This window comes from Macrotis lagotis, chromosome 5, assembly GCF_037893015.1.
Source record: "Macrotis lagotis isolate mMagLag1 chromosome 5, bilby.v1.9.chrom.fasta, whole genome shotgun sequence".
NCBI lineage: Eukaryota > Metazoa > Chordata > Mammalia > Peramelemorphia > Peramelidae > Macrotis > Macrotis lagotis.
Genome location: NC_133662.1, coordinates 262,707,548 through 262,723,955, shown reverse-complemented (window position 1 = coordinate 262,723,955; position 16,408 = coordinate 262,707,548). Strand labels below are relative to the sequence as shown.

Sequence of the window (16,408 nt, the reverse complement as noted above, 5' to 3'; positions counted from 1 at the left end):
CAGAGGAGTGAGGGGGAAGATGTTGCAGAGATGTAGTCAAGGGCTCTTGGTAACAGACTGGATAAGAGACAAGAGGGGTGAGAGGGGAGGGCTCCAGATGTTTCAGTTTATAAAAGGTAAACGAGACCTTTTGTACCTAAGAAGGCAGCTTCAATCATTATTGGCATTTTGCAAGCACAGAAAGGGGCTCAGAGTGACTTTCTGATTCAAATAGTTACTAGGGATAAAAACCAAGGTCTCTGGCCTTAGTGCTTTGCTCATCTGGACCCCATGAGAACCAAGGGAACTTCCGTTTCATTCCATTGAAATGGGGAGAGGGCCTCCTAAGAAGGGACCTTGAGGATCTCATTTTGTTTTAAGATGACCCAGTGACCGCAAACATTACACAGCTGAACATTATGTAGATACGTAACCTGTGCCAGGATGCCAAAACAAGTATTTGCCTCAAAGAGGTAACATTATATGAGACATTCAAAAGGAACAGAGAAATAAATACAAAGTAATTACAGATTAATTTTAAAAGGAAAAGTCGGGTAAAAACTGAATAGATCAGTAGGAAATAGTTCCTGAGCGGTACCTTAAAGGAAAATGAGAGACAGCATATACAAAGGCACAGAGATGGAAGAGGGAATATCATCCAACAGAAAACAACCAGTGTGTGTGAAAGGGAGCAATGTAAAATAAAACAGGAAGGGTCCTGTGCCAAGGGGGTTCAAGCATGGAAGGTGTGAAATTCCAAACAGAGGATTTTTCCATTGCATCCTTAAATCAATACAGAGTCATTTTTAAGGTTGAGCTCTGGGGGGTTCTGTTTGTTTGCTTTCAACAGGGGATGACTTACTTTAATATGGCAGTTATGTGGAGGATGGGTTGGAAAAGAGAATAGGAGTCAATTAAGGAGACTACTGCAATAATTCAAGTAGACTCAACCTTGAGATACAATTTAAAAGAGGCCAAGTTCTTCCCCAGAAAACTCTGTGGTTAACACCAAAAGTCTCAGAACTTAAAAAAAAATAGCAACATTATCTGGAGAGTCTAAAGCAAGCAATTCTTACCAATGGAAATAACTATGACTAGGTTCCGTGTGACTACTTACTCACTTGCTTTAAATACATATCAAATGCAAGGTGTGAAGCTATCATATAATCTAATCATAGACAGGGCAGTTATAAATAAACCAAGGCCATAAATTAAAACAGCAATTTTGTAAATGAGTTCCTAACACAACCCAAATATCCTATGGAAAAGTACCCAATACACAATTCCCAATCTAAGAATGAAATTATTTGATTCCATGATTGTCTTTAAAAAGCAATACTGGGGGCAACAAGGTGGCACAATGGGTAGAGCACTGGCTCTGGAGTCAGCAGGACCTGAGTTCAAATCCTGTTTCAGAAATAATTACTTGGTTGTGTGACCTTGGACAAGTCACTTTAACCCCATTGCCTTGCAAAAAAAAAAACAGTAACAAAAAAAAGCAATACTGGAAGCATCTCTGTCCTCTTCTTGAACAGCTAAGTGAAAAGGTGTAAAATACCAAGATCAAACCTACTTGAAAAGGAATCCCCTTTGCAATACTGTCCCTAATGGAGTCAATCAGCTTCACCTTTGCATCTCCAGGGAAGGGAAAACCCCCTCCCCTCCAGGCAGGTCACCCATTCCATTTGTGAACAAACCTATTACTAAAAATGTTCAGTTTCTAAAGCATCAACCTACCTTTATTGCCTTCCTTCCCAGTTCTGGATTCTGGGACCTAGAAGAAGTCCTACAGCCATGTGACCACCACAGACACACCATTAGTCAACCCCTAAACTGTCTGTTGTTCAAGCCTGGCAGCCCTCAGCTCCTCTTTGTATGGCAGAGCAATCAGCCATACTGGCTGTCTCAACAGACTTCCTTCTAGGCAGGCATCCCCCAAATCAACCAAGAAGGGCACCCTGAGACCCCAATTCATAAATTTCAGAAAGACCCAAAGTGTCTCCTTCCCCTCCCAACCTAATTACCGCCCTCTAACTTCAGACTGAAAATCAAGTTCAAGCTTGCTCTACTCCCCTCCTGCCCCATGGATGGTTTCTGTTCTCTCTGAGTCTGCCCTAGGGCAGGTACATCACCGTTTAATAGGTGCAGTATTGTAAACTTCCCCACCCGATAGTCTCCTAGATGGGGACCACCTAGCACCACAACAGGAGTTTACTGCAATAATGGCCTCACCTACTGGGATTTAACAGATTAAGGGGGGGGGGGGAGAAATCTCTAATCTCTTACTGACAAAACTATAATCTGCAGCAAAAACAAAAACTAGTTTCCCTAGCATTCTAGCAACCAGAAGGTTCTGTTAACTGGTACTTCAACAATGACCCCCTGTGCTGCATTATACTCAGGGGCCTGCAAGAACATTAGGAGATTGCTAAACTCCCCTCCCCCACTCCTCACTTCTAACTCCTGCCACCCCCACCCCCCAAACACACAAATAATTCATTTTTCATTGTCGACAATGGTACACAAGGTAGGAGGAAACTGAAATACACAAAGAATAAGAAAACATGGAAAACAAGCAAAGAATGTCATCAAAGGAACATTTAATCAAAGAATAAGGACTGGCTATGTGGCAAGAAAGATAACCAACGCAAAGGTGCAGCCTCAGTCTGGAGAGAGGTTTAAGAGGATGCATACAAGAAGAGACAAGCAGGGCGGCTAGGTGGCGCAGTGGATAGAACACCTGCCTTGGAGTTAGGAGTACCTGAGTTCAAATCTGGTCTCAGACACTTAATAATGACCTAGCCGTGTGGCCTTGGGCAACCCCACTGCCTTGAAAAATCTAAAAAGAGAGAGAGAGAGAGAGAGAGAGAGAGAGAGAGAAGCATACTGAGGAGATACCAATCCAATTTATAGAAGGCACAAACAAGAGTTGCACAAGATGGAGCAGCTAGGTGGTGCAATGTGCAATGGATAGAGCACCGGCCCTGGAGTCAGGAGGACTTGAGTTCAAATTCACTCATAGACCTTGGGCAAGTCACTTAAATCCACTGCCTTAAATAAATAAATGTTTTTTGAAAAAAACAGAGTTGCACAAGCTGGGCAGACTAAGTATCACTATGATCTGGTGGGAATGTCCACATTCATGGGAACACAAATCAATGCGTATTATTTATGCTATACTCAAATTCTTGGAAAACTGGTAATCTATTTGTGATAAAATCTCTACTGAAATATTCCAGCTAATAATCAAAAGAATATCCCATTCTGAAATCTGCCCAATAACAAAGGTATGCTGTAACCATTTTTCGCCCAAGGGATATATTAGAGCATGTCTAAAGAAGTTGGGGAGCAGGTAAAAAAAAAACCCAACAAGTTGAAAGCCAGAATCACCTGAATAACCTCAGACAACACTAACAGAAGGAGTCTGACTTCCAAACTGCCTTCCAAATCTGAATCTATAGTCTTGTGATCTTACTATTGTACTTCTTATTATAGGCCTCTGACTATTCAAAGACAGACACGACTTTGCTGTGATGCTAGTAAAGATTTTGGTAACTTAACTAGAGGTATATGAGATATGACATTTTGATGTAATACAATTAAACATTAATAGAAATAAACAGCTTGTCAGAACCCTGGCCTTTGCTGAGAACACTGTCTTGAGCCTAAATAAAAATCTGCAGAGTTGAGTCAAAGGGCAGAGTTCATATGACCACAACAATGCTAGCCAGATCTACAGCAAGGGGTTCCAAGAAAATGAGCAGTCTATGGAAGACCACCAAGAGGAGATAAGAAAAGAATCTACTTGAATGATTCAACTCAATAAATAATTCAGGTATAAAGAACTGCCAAAATAGCCTCCCTAAGAAGATATTAGAGTTCACTGTCACTCACCTGTTCAAAAATCATCAGTGGCTCCCAATTCCTCCAGGGTAAATCATAAACTCTCTCTAACCTGCCTTACAGCCTCCTCAATTCAAGTGACTCCCCTCTCACATATTCTACATTCCAGTCATAATAGTTCAATTGACCATTCCCAGATCTTGAAATTCCATGGTACCTCTCTGTGTCTTTGGACAAGAGGTTTCCCTGGAATGTACCCCCTCACCTTTGCCTCTTAAAATCTTTTCTCTTCATTCAAACACCTCAGCTGGAAGCCACCTCCATTTCCCATCCCATCCCCCCAGTGGTAGGGCTCTTGGATTCTCAAATTATCTTGGATTTAGTCATCTGTGTACCCCCTCTTTAGGATGTAAATGCCTTGAGATCAGGGGCAGTTCCCATCACCACCCCCATCTCTATTTTCCCAGAGGGAAAGACAGGTAGACAGAGAAGTAAATGCAAAATGTATATAGATGAGATACAAAATCTTGGGAAGGGCTCAACTTTGAAGGAAGCACAGAATTCCAAAAGACGAGGCAACAAGGGAGTGAAGTTCAGACAAAGGAAATATCCTGGACAAAAGCATTGTCACAGGTCAATTTGGCTATAATCTGCCAATATGAAGAAAAGAAGTGTGTATTCAGAATCCTAAAAAGGGAGGGTGGATTCTCAGATCAGGATTTATAGACAACAGAAATATATAAGACCAAAAAAAGTCAGAGGAAAGAAGGCCTGGAGAAGAAGAAAGTGTATATAGCGACTTGTATCTGCCAGATACTGCGCTAGTAAGCACTTTACAAATATGATCTCATTGGATCTTCAAAACCAAAACCTGGGAGGTCAATGCTACCACTATCACAACTTAAAAGTCAGCAGTGAAGTGACTTGACCAGGATAGTAAGTGTCTGAGACTAGATTTGAACTCTAGACTCCAGGTCCAGCACTCTGTCCACTACATCCACCACCCAGTAGCCTGCTATGAACAAGGAGAAATGCAAACTAATAACAACCATATTAAAGAATTTTCAGTCACTAATCAAACCAACTCAGAGGTTCACCTTAGGCAAATTGGCAAAAAAGACAAAAAAAGAACCAGTCAATGCTGGAAGTTTTATGGAAAGTTGGATCCATGAATACATCACTGATGGAGCTGTGACTCTGTACAACCATTCTGGAAAACCATTTGAATCTCCAACCGCAGCAAACTCCATTTCTAGACATATACACCAAATAGATATTGTTTAAGAAAAAACGTTAGACCGACTAAAATATTTACAGCAGCACCTTATGCAACAGCAAAAGGACTAGAAACAAAGCAGATACCAATAGATTGGGCAACAGTTAAACTGTGGTTCATGAGTCCCATGAAATATTGCCGAGCTATAATAAAGTATGAATATGACGTATACAGAGACACGGAAAGATGTAAACCAACTGATGTAAAATGCAGGAAGTAAAGTCAAGAAAACAAACAATGATTATAACAAATAAAAAGAATGTAAAATGCAGGAAGTAAAGTCAAGAAAACAATGATTATAACAAATAAAAAGAACTAAAAAATAATTAAAAATGAATGTTGCTGACTGTCATGTATGTTTTGCAAGACTACACATTTATAACCTATACTGAATTGTTTGCCTTCTCAATTGGAGAGGGAAGGGGAGGAAAGCCAAATATTTAACTAAAGAGGACCTTCAGTCCCCCTAGGTGTCTATTAGCTCATCTGTAAATTAAAGATTTCCAAAGTCCCTTTCAAACTAGAAATCTGTGAGAGACTACAAGGAGGGAAAGCTCACATACACATATGACTAACATGGTGAGATACTTTACATTTCAATAGTCTTTCATATCCATTTTCTTATCTGATCATATCCAAGTTTTAGAAGGAGGCATTTTTATAAGTGCAGGTCCTGTCTTCAGCTTCTAGATAGAGAAAAAAACTCAAAGAACATCAATGAAAGAAAACTTCAAATCACTTAGAAGAGAAATGTAAATCAAAATAACCCTGAGTTTTCACCTCACACTCAATGAAGAATGTAAAGATGACAAAAGATGGAAATGGTCAATGAGGGAGGTATTGTGGAAAGACAGGCACATAGTGTATTATAGGAATTTTAAATCAGTCTAACCATTGTGAAAGGCAATGGATAAGTATGTAAATAAAGTGACTAAAATATTCATATCCTTTGACCCAGAGATTCCACTTCTACAATGGAAGCCACTGTTAAGAAAGTGCAAACTTTATCTTATTATATTAAAAAAATGCCACAGGGACTTTCGATCAATATTATTATGAGCATCAGCTACAATTTCCCTGAATATTCTAACTAAAATAAACTAAAATACTAATTGAGAGGAAATTCTAAATGAGCAAACATGGGTTAAGAGTAGTTCATTCTGGGGGCAGCTAAGTGGCACAGTGGATAGAGCACTGGCCCTGGAGTCAGGAGGACCTGAATTCAAATCCGACCTCAGACACTTAATAATTACCTAGTTGTGTGGCCTTGGGCAAGCCACTTAACCCCATTTGCCTTGCAAAATTTTAAAAAAAAAGTAATTAATTTTATAAGGCATAGCTTTCTGGGGTAGAAAGGGTATGGTGATTTAAAAAAAAAATTTAGCAAATAAAGTCCTTAAGAGGCAGTTAGGCCTGAAAACCAGCCTTTCTGACTCCTCATTTTGCTGATGATTCCTATAACAGGTCCCTTTCTAAGGATACTCTGAGCATTTTTTGCACATAGCAATATAATCCAAATATATTCTAAATGCAAAGGCTGTTTTAGCTTCTAAAATTAAACATGTGGATGCAGAAAAATGTTTACTTTTCTACTTAGGGCTGATCTGAATATACTGATTGTCCATTATGGGGTTTGCCAAACTGGAGTGAGCAGATCATGGAGCCTAGTGTCAGATTGAGAGCAGGGAAGGGTTCTTTACTCCACAGGTTGGAATCAGGAAGACCTGTAGTCTGTGGTCAGTCATGTCAGCAATTCCTGCTGCTCTCTAGGCCAGCTGGTGAAATGTGGCAGGGAGAAGCAGCCATTTCTTCAGCCTGCCCCCTAGTATGGCAGAAATCTCCACAAGAACAGAAGCTTTCGTCAGATCTCCAGAACTCGACTAGCTACAGCCACCTCACCTATAAGGTACATGAGCCTAGATTGAAGGGTAAAAGCAAATAGAGGAAGTCAGTGATGCCCCCCCCCATCATTCCTTCTCCTTGAGTTTCTAAGGTTTCTAAGAACCTGCTGACTAGTATTCTGCAAACCAACCAACCAACCAAACTCTGCTGTCTGCTTTCCAAACTCACAGCAAACTAAAAGCCTGAACTCAGATACGGAAGACTGGTATAGACAGACTTGCCAACAACAGTGAGAATCGCCTCTGAAGCACCCTGGGGACAGGAAGCTCCCTTAAGCTTCCTATGTCTCCTCCCCATGTTCAGCATCTAGAATTGACTACCAAATGATAGGTGCTCAAATGCTGAATGAATGAAATGAATGAATTGTAACAGCAGCTGGCATGAAGGGAAAAACAGAAAGATTATTTTTAAAAAACAGACAAAAAGCATAGGAGTTTGAAGTCACTTAGTGTAGGAGTAAAAAGATGCCTTCTTCCCCAAAGCCTTCAACAGTCATGTATTACATGTAGCATCCTATAATAATAATAATGTCATTAATGACTGACATTAAGAAAAAATTAAATCATTTCCTGAATATTCTATAGTATATTTAAAATTAAGAAAAATAGGGAACACATTCTTTTAAAAGGGGTCATATAAAATAGCCCAAATTTTCAAGTGTGTTATTTAAAGGGAGAAATTATTTGAGTTTGGGGTGTTTTTTTTTTGGCAAGGCAATGGGGTTAAGTGGCTTGCCCAAGACCACACAGCTAGGTAATTATTAAGTGTCTGAGGTCAGATTTGAACTCAGGGACTCCTGACTCCAGAGCCGTTGCTCTATCCACTGCACCACCTAGCTACCCCCAAAAGGGAGAAATTATTTGAAAATTTCAGCCCTCAAAATTGACTCATTCCCCAAGAGCTCTGGCTCATTCAGATTTTGCTAGAAGGAGAACTGGCTTGGACCCTTCTTCCATGCTAGCAACTCCCATCCACCTAAAAGAAAAATGAATAAACCAACTATAAACACTAACCCAGGGAAAAGGTTGCTTACTAGTACAACCTACTCTCCTTCATTTTGCTATTTCTTTTAGGGTGTATGGAATGTTCAAGGAAGACTAGCGCTTCTGATGTAAAAGGGCTTGCCAAGCCCTTTTCAGGCCTGTTCATCCACAAAATTAGTGTTCCCCCTTCCACCACACTCTTCCCTATGGTTCCAAAAAAGTTGTTGAATATGTATCAGTCATACCCTCAGTAAAACTGTCAAAGCCAAGATGAGGGTAAACCAATAGGTCTCAAACACATTGGTGAGGGTGGAGAGATATCTACCCCAAGCAAGTGAAGACTGCCCTCAGTGGAATGGGCAACATCAAAGTCGCCAAATTTATCTCCTCCATCACAGACCATCTTCAGTCATCCTGACTGTCCTGCCACAATGACGGAATTTTGACTCAGAAACTATTACAAATCCGCTTTTTGATGCAAAAAAACGGACAAAATAGGAAAACAAAAAGAACTACAACTATGCCATAGAGGGATGACAGGAAAGGTGAAGTTTCTTAGGAAAGGTTTTGAGAAGGTGGTAAAAGAAAGCAAGGCTTGACTTGAGTTTATCTCAAAAATGAAATGACAATGAGAAATGGGATAATACAATAAAATCTATAATAATAAATGAAATTCAACAACACTCATTATCAACCTCACATTTATGTTAGGCACTGGCAACACACAAGGATGAAGTAAGACAGATTCTGCTCTCAGAAAACTTAAAAGTTGTGATGGAAAAAAAAAATTCATATTCAGAAAGGGAACTGTGGAGTTTAAATACAGACCAAAACTTAGTCTCTTCAATTTTTAAAAGATATCTTCTTTATGATGTTATTTTCTCCTCTCTCTAATGTTTCTTTTTTCTTCCATTTGGATGTGATTCTTCTTTCACAACATGATTAATATGGATCTATGTTTAGCATAATGACACATGTAGAGCCTATATTAGATTGCTTTCTGGGGGGGGCGAGGGAGGGAGAAAAATGTAAAACTCAAAATCTTGCAGAAAACTTAAGTTTAGGGATGTTAATGAAGAACAAATGTCAAACAAACAAAAACGTTTCAATATGAAAAAGAGTAAACTATCAAAAACAAAAGATTCATTTGAATGCATAAAAGGATACATTCCTAATTCAGATTTTTAAAAGACATGAAGGCAGACTTCAACTCTACCAATGCAGTTGATACTACCTCCTCATGAGAACTGTCCAAAAATGTAAACTGTTTTCAGGATGAATGAATTCTCCATCACTGGAAGACAAGACATGGAAGCTGGTGCCCACTTTTCAGGGACACTGCTAGGGGGAATTCCTCCTGTCCAGAGAAGAGTTGGATTAAATGACCAGTGAGATTTCTTGCAACTCAGGTTCTATGACTATGTTTCTGAAAACAAATATTAGGTGACGTGACATTCCTTATATATGAGGAATCTGGATAGAGAATGAGTTCTCAGAGAATAATAGATCCATTGTCTCTTTTATCCCTTCAGTTCATCATCCTCAACCTCAATCATCTTTCATGTCTTTCACTCTTTAAATCTTCTTTTCTCTGATCGATTCCTATACTTTCATTGAGAACAGAATCCTCTTCATTCCACCTCATTTCCATCACCCTTAAGTATGGGTAGACGTGAAGGCTCAATTCTGGGACCTCTTCTTTCTTTACATGCTTGTGACTTCACTAGCTCCCATGAAGTCAATCAGCCTCTCTATAGAGATGACCTAGATATCTCCCGCAGCCAGTACTCCTCTCTCACCGGCCACACATCAAGCAATTTACCTTATTATCTAGGTACAAAACCAAAGTCATTCTCGGTTCTTCACTTGTCTTGGCTTCCACATCATCCCGCCATGTCCAGTCATCTGCCCCTGAAACATCTCCCCCTAAAAGATCCCTTCTTTCTTACTCTCATAGCCACCCTGCAGGTAAAGGCCCTCATCACCTCTGGCCTAGGCTAGCTACTACCACAGTCTCCAACCTCTCCTCCAAATGATCCTTCACATGACTGCATAGCTGTCTTCTTCAAGAAGCTTCTCAGACTCCTTTTACCTCTAGAACAAACAGAAACCCTTCATTTTCCTTTTCAAGTCTTTCACAGAGGTGGTTGTGGTCCATCTTTCCAGACTGACTCCCCTCAAACCCATCACTTTCTAGGCAGTCTAGTCTAGGTGACATTCCTTCTCCAAGATGTTCCATCTCTCTCCTTCCTCCATCCCCATTCTACCTCCATAGTTCCTCCTCCTTCAAGAGGTTTTCCCTCAGCTGGTGACCCTCAGTCCATAAATTAATCTGTAGCAACTTTACATATATTTTGTATTTATTATCCGTTTACATTTTGGCTCTCTAGCCCCACCCCACCCCAACAGAAATATGAGCTCCTTGAGAGGCAGAATTGTTTCTTTTCTGGGCTTTCTACAGATCCCAAAACAGCAGCACATAGATGGTACTAGAAGTTGGCTGAAATGAACTCCTTCCTCTCTCCCATTCTTTCTCTTCCAGCTTCTTGACTGTTTTAATCTCAAATTTTACTCTCAAATTTCAGGCTTTCTTCTCAATTCCCATTGAATTTAGTTCATTTGTTCTGAGACAAATACAACACACATCTCTAAAATACACAAAGCTAAACAAAGTAGAGAAGACAGGAAAGTACGAACAATTGTGAGCATTAATAACCGCTTTGGTGACTAGCTAAGCATGTACTTCCCAAAACTACAAAAGTCTGCTCTTAAACCATCTGCTGAATGCAGAGATTAAAACCAGCTCTGTCTTTCTCTCAGACAGACATACACACACACACACACACATTTTCATTTTATTCACATTACCAAAAATAAAATACTATGAAGTAATATCATCTTCCAGTCACCTGTCAAACTAGGAAAAAACAAAACTTCCCTCAGTCCTGAGCCCTAAGAGTTTTTATTCACTCTGTGCTGCCTTATAAAAGCCACACCAAGGGCAAAGTCTAAGCCAAAGAGAGAGGAAGTGTAGAGCAGAGGATAAAAGCGGGGTAAGAAGAATTCCTGTCTTCTCTATTTAGGAGGAACACTATTATTAAATAGTAGAGAAAATTAAACTAATCCTAAAAATAAGTTTGACACATGTGCTGCAAAAGTACAAAGACTAAATTATTTCATTTTTACTTATTATTATGAAAATGTTCAACTCAGACACTATAATTCTTCTTCCTTCAGACATCAAATTTTAAATATCCATTAAAAGACCTGGAAGAAACTAAAAGCATACCATGCTTTCTGATCACTGTCTTCAGGGGTGAATATGATGTCTCTGAGGTCCCTTTCAGTTCTAAAATACAACAATTCTCCATGATTGCAAAGTTACAGGAATGGACCTTAACTGTAATTATTTTTAGTGGAGTTATAATCTACTTGGACTGTTTATTCCAATTCTAAGCCTAAATAGCCCAAAAGTTCTGTTTACAAGTTCCTATACCTCATAGACTATAGTGATTATCAGAGACTCAAATAGGATGAATTCTTAAATGAAATATTCTATTATGCCTACCCCACCTCAGACAAATAGAACCTAAAGAAGCAAAGGCATTTTTTTTTTCAACTTTAACCTTTGTAGGCATGGTGTAAAAAGGCTAATTTCTGGAACCTGTGATTCCAGGAAATATTCACATGAGGAAACTTACTCCCATCCATGTTACTGGAACCTTTTTTAATATCTAAAGCCTTGCAGAACTGAAAGGTTCACACAGGGTCACTGAGGAAGTAGGGAGTCCAATTTAAGACCTGAATTCAGATCTCCCTGGCTCTAAAGTCAGTTCTCTATCCACTACCCACTGCTTAACTGACATTCAAGGAAACATTTTAAAAAATCAATGAGAAGCTACAGATTAAATCATGAAGTATAAACTAGTGATGTTATAAAGGGGAACCATTCTTTCATCTGTAACATGAGGCCTTCAAACACTCAATGCATCCTAAACCCCTTCTCACTCTAGCTCAATGATCACTAACCGAATACCTGGGAACACAAAGACCAATACTTTAATATTTATGACATAGGCTATAATTTAAAAAAATCAAACAAGGAGCAAATTCTTGAGGGTTCTTTTGGGAAGAAAAAGCACTGCTAAGTTTAAGATGTAATGTCTTGCTGAAAGGAGGGAACCCAGAGGCTTGAGTCTAGGAGAGCTTATGTTATTAGCATGAATGACATAAGCCCTGGAAGCTAGGCACCCCCACAAACTACAAGCACCTGTGAAGGGCTTCAAAGTCAGAGGTGGAGTCAAGGTGTGGAAATTCAAACGTATCACCCTTTACTTATGATCACTAATGAACTTAAGCAAGGCACACCTTTTGGAGAAGGACAGAAATAGCACTTCACTGCAAATCAGGCAATCCAAGAACTGCTCCCTCCTTCCTCAGTCACTATCTATGGGTTTGATAACTACCTGCAAGTCCCATAACCTCGGGGTCCATTTCCTCAACTGTAAAATGAAGGAGCTGGATAGACTAGATTCTCTATTTAACTCTAAAGTCCATGGTTGTTCTATTTGATAATCCTACAAACTAGCCTTAACAAGCAAAATATAAATAGACCATCTAGAGAATCAGTTAATTCTGACTTCTCTGCATCTCCATTATTTACTGATCTTTGGCACAACCTTTCTATTTTTTTTTAATTGGGAAGGGGAGGGGAGAAAAGTTAAGGAGGAAGTAAATACTTCATAAAGTTAATACTACACTTTAAAAAGCAAGCAACAGTTGAAAATGCACTGAAGATTTTTATAGTAGCAATTGACTAAGATCAAAAATTGAAAATCAAATGTACAATTTGTTTCCTGGGCAAAATAGTTTATCAAAAGAATGAAAAAATTCTAAGCTTTTGGAATTTCTTGACATAATCAAAAATTGATAAAAATCAATGACATCACCTATCAATATGAAATTAATAGGTCTGGTCCTATCCCAGATCACATTTTACTGGTCCTCAATCAATCTGTTCCTGTGTGCTTTTTACTGGCCCCTCCCAAGAAATGAACATTAAAACCAGACTGCTGCTTCAAGAGAAAAATTACCTAACTTGTTCCCAGTCCTCCCAATGACTATCAATAAATGAATGAAAAATCATTATGCTGCTCACACACACACTGAGAATACAAATAAAAGTCAATTATTTGTAAGAAACTATTTAAGCATACTCATACAAATCTACCACTTAAAAATCTGTGTCAATGTTTAGAAGTAAGCATTATCTTAGATTCCCTGGTTTCCAAAGAGCTAGCTAGACTGTCACCTCCCAAGGAGGCTTTTACTAGTGGTCATTCTCTTTCCCCTCACCTCAGCTGTCCATTCCATCCCAATCACCCTGCATTTTATGGTTCATGTTCTGATTTACATATGCTGGCTCTTCCCATTAGAATTAAAGCTCCAGGAGATTAGAGAATGTTTTTTTGCTTTTTCATTAGATCCCCAATGTTTAGCAGTGTAGGACCTTAATAAATATTTTTGGTTAGTTGACATCAACAGCTGAAATAACTATGCAGATATCTCCTTCTACATGTCCATCTGAAATCTGGTGTAACAGAAAAGGCACTCCACCTTGAACTGAATCCTTACTGCTCAATTGGCTGACTTGCTACAGCAACCTCCCTGTCAGCTCCTTAAACCTCCCTCAAAGACAAAAAGAAAAGCAAGCTCAGTGGGGGAGGAAGTGACCCACGAGGGGAGTTCAGTAAATGCCAGAATGAGTTATTCATAGCAAGCTGACAAGCTTCCCCATCCCCCACCCCAAGATATGGAGAGCATCCTATCCATGGATCCATCTGGTTAGAAAAATGTTAGCTTCCATTTCACCAGCATCTGCCATCAAAGGCTTTTCAATCAATCACTGGTGGGTCTTGAGGAACAGGACCAGGAAAAGCACCTATTTAAAACCTCCTGCCACTTTGAATCATTCCAGATCCCGACTGCAGAATTCCCAATTTACTCTAACTCTGCTTCAAGGTTAAGAGAGCTTCCAAGCAAAAAAAGGGAGTAACCAGGAAGTAGGTAAAATTATCATCAGTAGTGGAGATAGGAGTTCTTTCTAGAGTATAAGGAGCTGCACCGGCATCAGGAGCACCTGGAGGGGTCCCAGGCAGCTCTTTCTCAACTTCAGGCTACAGTCGATGTGCCTGCCCAGCACTCTCTAAACTGACAAAGTCATCAGTGAAAAGTGACAGAGAACGAGAAGGATCCAGAGTCGGTTTACTCAAAGGAAGTTCTCCCAGCAATCAACCTTACTCCCTTTCAAGAGAGTAAAAGGGAGGCTGATAACTGAATTATTATGCATGTGTGCACACAATGCTTACACAGACACATAAACATAAAAGTTCTCCACAGCTCAGAGATCTAGCTGCACCACTCCCCAGGAAACAAAGTGAGTCATAAGCAATTTAACACATGGGTTTAAAAAGTTGTCCATCTCCCAGCCCCCACCGTTTTATCAGCTCACCAATGTTTAACCAGCTCCACCCACCTTTGCCAAAGTGTCATTCTCATTTCAGTCACTTCCACAAAGTCAAATTCACTAAAAAGGAGCAAAAAGAAAGGAGCTGCAGAAAAGATTTTTTTAAATAACTTTAAAAAACATAGAAGTCAAAACATGGAGCAAGTGAAGAACAAGAAAAAGACTTAAAAGGGTAGCTGGAAGCAGACAAAATCCACTTACATCACCTATTCTATCTCCGGGTTTGTTTCGGAACTTGGCTTAATCTGTACGCTTGGGCATAGAGGCACGAATACTGTCAGAATATCTGGGGTGAGGTGAGAAAAATATTCACAATCCCCTACTACTGAGAAAGTCCAAAAAAGAGGTCAGAATCGAAAATAATCTGAAAAGATCCTCAACCAAGGAAGGCTATTTGGGAGGGAAATGCCAATTTTTGCACAACACTCACAGTTAAAACGACCCTAGATTACAGTTCCAAGTCAAATGTTGCCCCACGAATGTCTTAAAACGTAAAGTGGTGCATTCGTTGAAAGCGAGCTTTCCAAAGCTCCGTCCAACTCGCGGCTGTCCACTGCCCTGAGGGAGCTCCGCTGGCCAGTTCAGGGCTCCTGCAGCACGCCGCGCCGGAGGCCAGGGAGCCGGACTGACTACGAACCCGCTCCCGGCCGCGTTCTCAGCAAGGGCACAAGCGCCGCTTCTAAGGCCCTGAACGGGCCCGGCGGTCCGCAGGGCTCTCCTCAGTGCCCTGCCCCACTGCGGGGCTGGCACCTTCCCCCCGCTCAGCCCTCGGGCACGGCGCGCTGCCCCCCAGCTCTGCGGAGGGCAGCGCCCCTCGGTCCTCCCCGGCGCCACAGGAGCGCGGGCACCGGCGGGGAGCCGGGCGCCCCGACCTCCGGGGCCCTGGGCGCCGGGCCCGGGTCCGCCTCGGCTCGTCCCTCTCCCGCGGGCCGGCGGGGACAAAGGCCGCGGGGCGGCGGGCGCGGGCCGGGCGGCCCTTCGGGCCCGAAGGCGGAACGTGGCTGCGCCCGGCCGGCCGCCGGCTCCGGGGCCCGCGCTGGCCGCCTCGGCGCACGGAGGAGGCCGGCGGGCCGGGCCGGGCCGGGGCGGCTCCCCTCCCCGCCGCCGGCCGAGGGGCGCCTCCCCCGGGGCCCGGCACTGCGTGCGGCGCCGCCTCGAGGCGCGGCCCGGCCCGGCCCGACAAAGCCGCCGCCCCCCGCGGGCTCCGGGCCGGCCGGGCGGTCACTCACCGGGTCAGGGCCGGGCCGGAGCGGGCCGGAGCGCTGCTTCGTGGCGGCCCCGCCGGGCTCTCCGGCCTGCGCGGCTCCTCCTTCTCCGCCTCCTCCTCGCCGGCCCCGGCCCCGTCCCCGGCCCCGGCCGCGGCCCCGGCTCCGGCTCCGGCTCGGGCCTGGGCGAAGCGCTGCGGCGGCGGCGGCGGCGGCGGCGGCGGCGGCCCGTCCGGTGCCCGCGGCGCGGCTCGGGGCCCCTCCGTCGTCGGCCTCCCGCGGGCTCGCGGGCGCGGGCTCGGCTCGGCGGCCCCGGGGGCTCCGGCGGGCGGGCGCGGGCGCGGGCGGCTCTGCGGGGCCTCGGGCTCGGCTCGGCTCCGGCTCCGTCTCTCAGGCCTCGCCGCTCCCCGCGCCCCGCCCCCAGCCCGGCCCGGCGCACGCTCTGCGCAGGCGCGGGGCGCAGCCGCCCTGCGCCGCGACGTCCGCCCGCCCCGGGGGCCGCGGCCTCGGGCGCCTCCGCAGGCTCGGAGGACCCGGCGCGCGCGAGCCGGCCCGAGGGGGCGGGGGGACGCGAGAGCGAGGGCGCGTGCGCAGGCTCGGAGGACCCGGCGCGTGCGAGCCGGCCCGAGGGGGCGGGGGGCGCGAGAGTGAGGGCGCATGCGCAGGCTCGGAGGACCCGGCGCGCGCGAGCCGG

At 43.3% G+C, this 16,408-nt stretch overlaps 1 protein-coding gene across 2 annotated transcripts in view; it reads right to left on the bottom strand.

Annotated features, from left to right (window-relative positions):
- CAB39 (calcium binding protein 39) overlaps nt 1-15,913 on the bottom strand; it is a 103,820-nt gene extending 87,907 nt beyond the window's left edge. The window contains exon 1 of one of the 2 annotated variants that reach the window (XM_074189680.1): nt 15,739-15,913. The gene's annotated coding sequence lies outside the window, so the exon portion shown is untranslated. Of the gene's footprint in view, nt 1-14,939; nt 15,118-15,738 lie in introns of those variants that run through there. The other variant, XM_074189681.1, reaches the window with a different exon arrangement.
- Between the last annotated feature and the right edge of the window lie 495 nt (nt 15,914-16,408).